The sequence below is a fragment of the Paramisgurnus dabryanus genome, chromosome 22 (assembly GCF_030506205.2).
Source record: "Paramisgurnus dabryanus chromosome 22, PD_genome_1.1, whole genome shotgun sequence".
Taxonomy (NCBI): Eukaryota; Metazoa; Chordata; class Actinopteri; order Cypriniformes; family Cobitidae; genus Paramisgurnus; species Paramisgurnus dabryanus.
Window position 1 is genome coordinate 7560274 of NC_133358.1, and position 6748 is coordinate 7567021.

General features: G+C 35.7%; 1 long non-coding RNA gene across 3 annotated transcripts in view; it reads left to right on the plus strand.

Annotated features, from left to right (window-relative positions):
- Positions 1 to 4796, plus strand: part of LOC135787811 (uncharacterized) — a 36235-nt gene extending 31439 nt beyond the window's left edge. For 2 of the 3 annotated variants that reach the window (XR_012335785.1, XR_012335786.1), the window contains 2 exons: positions 1156 to 1314; positions 4599 to 4796. This is a non-coding gene — a long non-coding RNA (uncharacterized lncRNA). Of the gene's footprint in view, positions 1 to 1155; positions 1315 to 1739; positions 1841 to 4598 lie in introns of all 3 variants that reach the window. The other variant, XR_012335787.1, reaches the window with a different exon arrangement.
- The last annotated feature ends 1952 nt before the right edge of the window (positions 4797 to 6748 follow it).

Here is a 6748-nt window from a genome sequence, read left to right on the forward strand (position 1 = left end):
GGGTGGGATCGTGATTTCATTGATAGGCGGCAACCGTTAGCATTTTTCAAAATGTGAAACCCTACCTTTCAGAGAACGATCTGCTCAAACTAAGTTAATTAAAACCGCCATTTTAAATGGTGAAGTGATTTTTTGTTTTTATTTATTAGTTAAAATATGTATAACTTAATGTTTTAACTAATTGAAAAAGCTGAATAATCGTTCAAAACGTGATTAGTCAGTGAAATAATCCGTGATTAGTCGACTAATCATTCTCCTAACCGATAATCGATTATCAAAATAATAGTTTGTTGCAGCCCTACCCAGTAGTGTAGTGTGTAGTGGCGGATTTTATAACACAGTCAAGCCAGGACGCTTGTGAGTGTGGAATGGTTGACTGAGTTTTTACCGCTCATTTGCATGACGCGTCAATCGTTTTTGACACTATGCTCATTATCTTCCAAGGTCTAGCAGCTTTGCGTGAAGTTAAACAACTTGAAAACGTCCTCAAGAATGCATAGGGTCATTAGACATTGCAGAGAAAGCGAGAGAGAAAAGAATAAGTTTAAAAGTTCCATAAAGTAATGTATGTTACCAATAAATCAATTACAACCTAACTATAGTTATTGTATTTACCAGCTGCTGACCTCATATTTTTTGCTTCAAAAGTTCACAAAACAATTCATAAATGTTTCCTAGTTAGAAAAAAGCTTTTTATTTTATTTACTTTTTGTTTTTGCAATTTAATTGTAAAGTTGTTACTTCACTTAAAAGCAACTAGTTTGAGACTTATTTTGCTTTGTCCTTTTTGAACTATACTAGAATCCCCCACCTAAAAAAAAAAAAACTCTGTAAAAAGTAACTCTTTAAAATTTTCCTGATTAAATTGACCTACTTTTTCCTTTACTTATGTAGATTTTTGAACCAGTAACTTAACTTGTACTCAAGTAAAATATAATTAAAGTAACCGTACTTTTACTAAAGTAGAATATTTTCTTACTCTTTTCACCTATGTTCAGATGTACTTGCTGGTTTTTAAGTGTATTTTGGTACATTCAATACTTTTTTATCTGGGTTACTTTTCAACATTTTTAATTGCAAGTATACACAGTACATGGATTATGAATGGAAGCAGCTATCTGTTCCAAAGTAATATTCATTTATTTTTTACTATAGGTCCATTACCTAAGCCTCCTCTGAGGCAAAACACCTGGAGATGGCATGTGCAAGGTCTTGCAAACAATTGGAGAGAACAGTGTTTGGTATTAATACAGCATGAAAGGAAAAAAGGGGAAAGGAAATTTGGAGAGCTAAACATTTGCAGCGTGATCATTTGTAAGTATTACATTTTTGAAACTAACAGAACTAACACTTAATAATAAGATGCATTGTCATTGAGCATGTCCAACCCAGGCTCACTCGTGATACATTCCTCTGCCTACGTGTCTGCATAACCTGAAATGCGTTACTCCTGGTAAAAATCGTTGCAGCTTTCAATGGAATGTCCACAAGAGTCATTTTGTTTGTTCATTCTGACGCAGGATTTTTAAAAGTTGCGAAGCAGACACACACAGAAATTAACATCCACTCGTCTTTGTTAAATTGATTTGTGCTGTTTGGTACTTGTTTATAATCATACGCATGCAAATGGGTGAGATGCATACCGACTTACACTGTTCTCTTTGCTTTTTAATTTTAATGAAACACAGCTGACTAAAACATAAAGATTTAAAAATTTTCAATACTGTCCCTTTTGTTAGTCGCCACCTGTACGCCTCTAGTGGACATTTAAGTGCCAGTTAAGGTGTAAGAAGAATGCACTGCAGACAACTTGAAGTACGTTCCTCATCGTGATTCAAGAGTGAGTCACCCCCCAGAATTATGACAGAATTATTAAAAAAGAGTTTTTTTTTAATAATAACACATTAATTAAATCAAAGAAGCAAAAATGCATAACAAAAATACAGTTTTATTTCAGTTTACAAAAACGAGATGACTGAAAGTGCATATTCGTTATTTTAAAAAGGAACAATTTTTTGTTTTTATTGTGAGTGTACACACTGTTGAATGTCTTAATCCTATCCATTTGACCAAAAATAAGTATTTAAGCAGTGGCGACCGGTGACTGCTCTTCAAAAATATGTGTTTGTTACGTTATGTGAACCATGTGCAACATGCGTCTTTTTAAAATAAGTGCCTCCTGCACACACGTCGAAACGCTTACTTAACAATAACTCTGATTACACATGAGATTAAGTTTGTGACAAACAAGAGCGTCTCTTTTATCATAAACCCTTTAGACACGTGTGCACTTATTTTGACAAGAACCATAATGCACATACATTCACATGATGCGCAGAACAAACATTTTGAAACGACGAATCACACACATAACGGGCCAGGGCCGGGTCTACGGGGGGCTGGGGGGCATTGCCCCCCCAGATTTTCCTTCTGCCCCCCCAAAAATGTCCAGCCAACCTTAAAATAACGGAGTGTCTTTAAACAAAAAATGTCTTCATTAGCCAAGCGCTAGCGTTTACAGCTCCCGCCCACTCTCATCTGATTAGCTTGTTCAAGCTTTGAAGGTCTTTTCAGCAGTATTTAAGTCACAGGAAAAGCACTACTGTTCTCTATGACGGTAACTAAAAAAAAAACACATATTTAAAATATATATCAGAAACAATGCAATTTTGTATTACATAAACGTAATAACCCAACACATATTAATTTAAAACTTTTTTTATAGTAAAACATGCCCAAAATATCCCCTTATCCTTTCTTGGACTCACCTCATTATTTATTCATTCAACTAGTGTAATAATTATAACATTATAAATCATTAATCTAATTGCATCTACTTTTAAAATTTGAATGTGCAAAATGACATATAAATGCCCTTTTATTTAAGACATTGAAACATCCATAATTTTAGTGTATGAATCATTTTAGTCGAGAAATGGCTGCCCACCCAAAAATCCTGACTGCCCCCCCAGTCCAGCAAGCCTAGTACCGGGCCTGTAACGGGCACATACATGTGACATGCTTCGCATCGTGCGCCCTCGAAAAAGTCGTCACCAGCCGCCACTGATTTTATGTAGTCTCTGCTGTTAAAACGTCAGAGTCACACAAAAATAATATCAGTTATAGTATTGACATTACAATTTAATTATTAAACCCTTCACAGTCACACACGTTTAACAATCAGTAGTGTGAGCTAGACCTGTTTGAGTCGTGACCCACTCGGATCTTTCACCCGGATCTTTAAATTAACTCATGAGTCGCGAGTCTCTAGTATCATTAACCCGGATCAGTTGAGTCCTACTACAATTCAATGTAAAACCATAAACAGCCCCACCACATACACAAACCTCTTTCAACATTATTAATGAGACTTCGCTTGCTCTACAGATCCACTCGTAACCGGCTGATCGCGCGAGAACTGACCCGAGATTCTCACTCAGAGCCAGAAACATTGCAAACTCGAGAGACCTGCTTATCCGCCAAGCTGCAAACTGACCTGAGATTCTCACTCGCAGCCGGAAACAATGCGGACTCAAGAGACATGTGAATCGCCTCTGACTCGAGAATCTCTCAACTCGTAACCGGCTGATCCGCACAAACTGTCTCTCGAATCAGAGCCGGAAACACTGCAGATTCGCAGATCTGCCGGAAAGATTGCAGACTCGAGACTCTCCGGCTCGGGTGGCTACATAACCAGGACACAGTTTTTTCTATATTTTCTCTATATTATTATGCTATTATTATTAGGCCTATTTTTTTAAATGGTCGACCATACACACCAAACCTAAAACCTATAAGCATGTTATTTCAGAAGTAAAAGGCTTTTGTTGTGGATTTGCTTTTGAGGAGACTTCAGTCGCTCTATAGATCCACTAACCGGTTCCGGTTGATCCGCGTGAATCAGCCGGTTAGTGGATCTGTAGAGCGAGTGAGGTCTCATGAGTCCCATGGTCTGCGAGTCTGCAATGTTTCCAGCTCTGAGAATCTCAAGTCGCGTGGATTAGCCGGTTACAAGTGGGTCTGTACTGAGTTTCCTTGGCGATTAAGCAATACTGACTCAAGTGACTCACACAACCCGGATGACTTTAGTGAGTGACTCACAATAACCCAGATCCTTAAAAGGAATCGAGTTTGCCAGGCGCCAACTCCTCACGCTGGCCAACACATTTTTGGTGCATGTGAAACATGATGCTTAACAAAGATACTGGAACAGGAGCTAACTATAAAGCCTTGCTTGCATAATAAATTATAGATTAGCAAATTGTTTCATTGTAAAGATGAAAACATTTGCATTTGTGTTCACTGACAGATGTACGTTTCTCTTGTTTAAAGGAAGTTCATTTTGGTTAGACGTTTATTTGTCATTTTTAATGAATGTCATAAAAATCTGTTTTAATTTGTAATTGTGTAAATGTAAAAAAAATTACAGTTTTATAGCTACTTACATTTTATAAAATATATTGTTTCTGAATACCAGAAAACTTGAAAAGATTAGCTAATATTTTATAGTTTATAATAGCTGTTTTGACTTTTAAGATTTTATATTTGTCGTACTCATTGCACTGTACCTAATAAATTTTATTCTATTTACTTTACAGATGGGGCATGAAGACACAGGCCATGGACAGTGCTAGTTTTCAGCACTCACATCCCACACACACACAAATTTATAAAGTTCTCACTGATTCAATGTTTTTATTAAAGCTAGTTATGTTTTGCTGTCAATTTATATTTTATTGTCGTAAGTATTATGTTATTAAGTATTATGTTACATTTTGATCTGTTAATGAGTTACGTTGCACCTGGAATGTTATCATTTAATAAAATTATGTTAAAAGAGAATGAAGGATCACTGCTAAGCTCAAAATTTTTTTATCTAAACTTTGTAATGTTCCAAATAAATGTTCTCAGAACGTTGTATTTTTAAAAAGAAATGTTGGTAGCAAGAACGTTGTGGGAGCAATGTTAAGCAAACTGGACATTTCACCGTTCCAAATGAATGTTTGTAGAATGTTATATTTTTAATTAAATTTAGGTGGCAAGAACGTTGTAGGAACGTTATGCTAACCATAAAATAACGTTCTAGCAACATTAAGCAAACTGGACATTTCAACGTTCTTAGAACGTTCCAAACAAACGTTTGTGGGACGTTATATTTTTAATGAAATTTAGGTGGTGAGAACGTTGTAGGAACGTTATGCTAACCATAAAATAACGTTCTAGCAACGTTAAGCAAACTGGACATTTCAACGTTCTTAGAACGTTCCAAGTAAACGTTTGTAGAACGTTATATTTTTAGTGAAATTTAGGTTGTAAGAACGTTGTAGAAACGTTGTGCTAACCATAAAATAACGTTCTAGCAACGTTAAGCAAACTGGACATTTCAACGTTCTTAGAACGTTCCAAGTAAACGTTTGTAGAACGTTATATTTTTAGTGAAATTTAGGTTGTAAGAACGTTGTAGGAACGTTATGCTAACCATAAAATAACGTTCTAGCAACGTTAAGCAAACTGGACATTTCAACATTTTTGGAACATTCCAAATAACGTTCCCACAACCAAAACGGAACGTTAGGAAAACGTTCTCAGAACATAAATTTGTTAGCTGGGCAGGTACATCTAATATATATATATATATATATATATATGATTAGTGATTGCCTTTAAATAAACTTATGCTGTTGCAAAACTTTAGATTCAACAACACACCCGCGGTGTGAAAGTCTGTATTGAGAAGCGCACGGGGCGAGCAAAGGAGGGAGGATGGTTGAGATCTGACATCAAATGTCAATAAACAGCAAAATGTCGAAACACGAGCCGTCATTAAACATGACACCATACGCTTGACATAAAACACACTCAGGAAAAACAATCACTCTAAATGACCGGCAATAAAACCATTAAATACTCTCTGTCTAAAGTTGACAACTTGTACAGATTTTGATTGATGGTCCCGCCCCCCTGTCAAAAGGTCATAAAAACGACCTGTCAGACAGCAACTGTCACCGGGTGGGGGAGGGGGTCATAAAAGTTTGACGAATGCCGGTCCCATACAACTACTCTCATACAGCTTGTGCCTATGTGCGTTGAACTTGAGAGTGCATTGACTGTACATCACCTTTAAGCGTTTATTGTGTCTTTCAGCACAGTTACATATGTGACCCATTCTGTCTAAATGAGTGGGAGGTTTTCAGAAAAAAAATAAGCAGCCTAAATTAATCCCTCGTCTAGCATCCAAATACTCTAGCTATTAAACATCTAAAATGATCGTTATTTGAACGTTTTCTGAGAGTGAAATTATTAACCTAATATGAGATGTCATGCCTGACATCTTGGTTTCGGTATAAAAACATGCAGGAATTTGAAAATAAAATGCCAACAGCATGGATATATGTTTCAAAAGTAGGCCTATGCTAATATTTCTTTACTGTTTTTTAACCTAAATATATAAACTTTTCTGTCTTTTCAGAATTTAGTAAAATATTAGTTAAGTTTATTTATTGCTCTAAGGACAGCATTTAGTCAACTCAGCTGAAATTACATGAGTGAAATTTTTCTTTTCTTTTTCAGATAGTTTGAGTGAAAAAACAAACATTGTTATATTAATTATCTTTTTATTTTAAAAAAGCATATTTGTTAGTTTTTATTAGTTTTAGTAGTCTTCAATAAGTGCAGTTGATTGCATCCTTGTTTTGGTACAAATGTCTGCCACAAGTTTGCTTCAAAGTGTTTTTCACAAACTTATCTG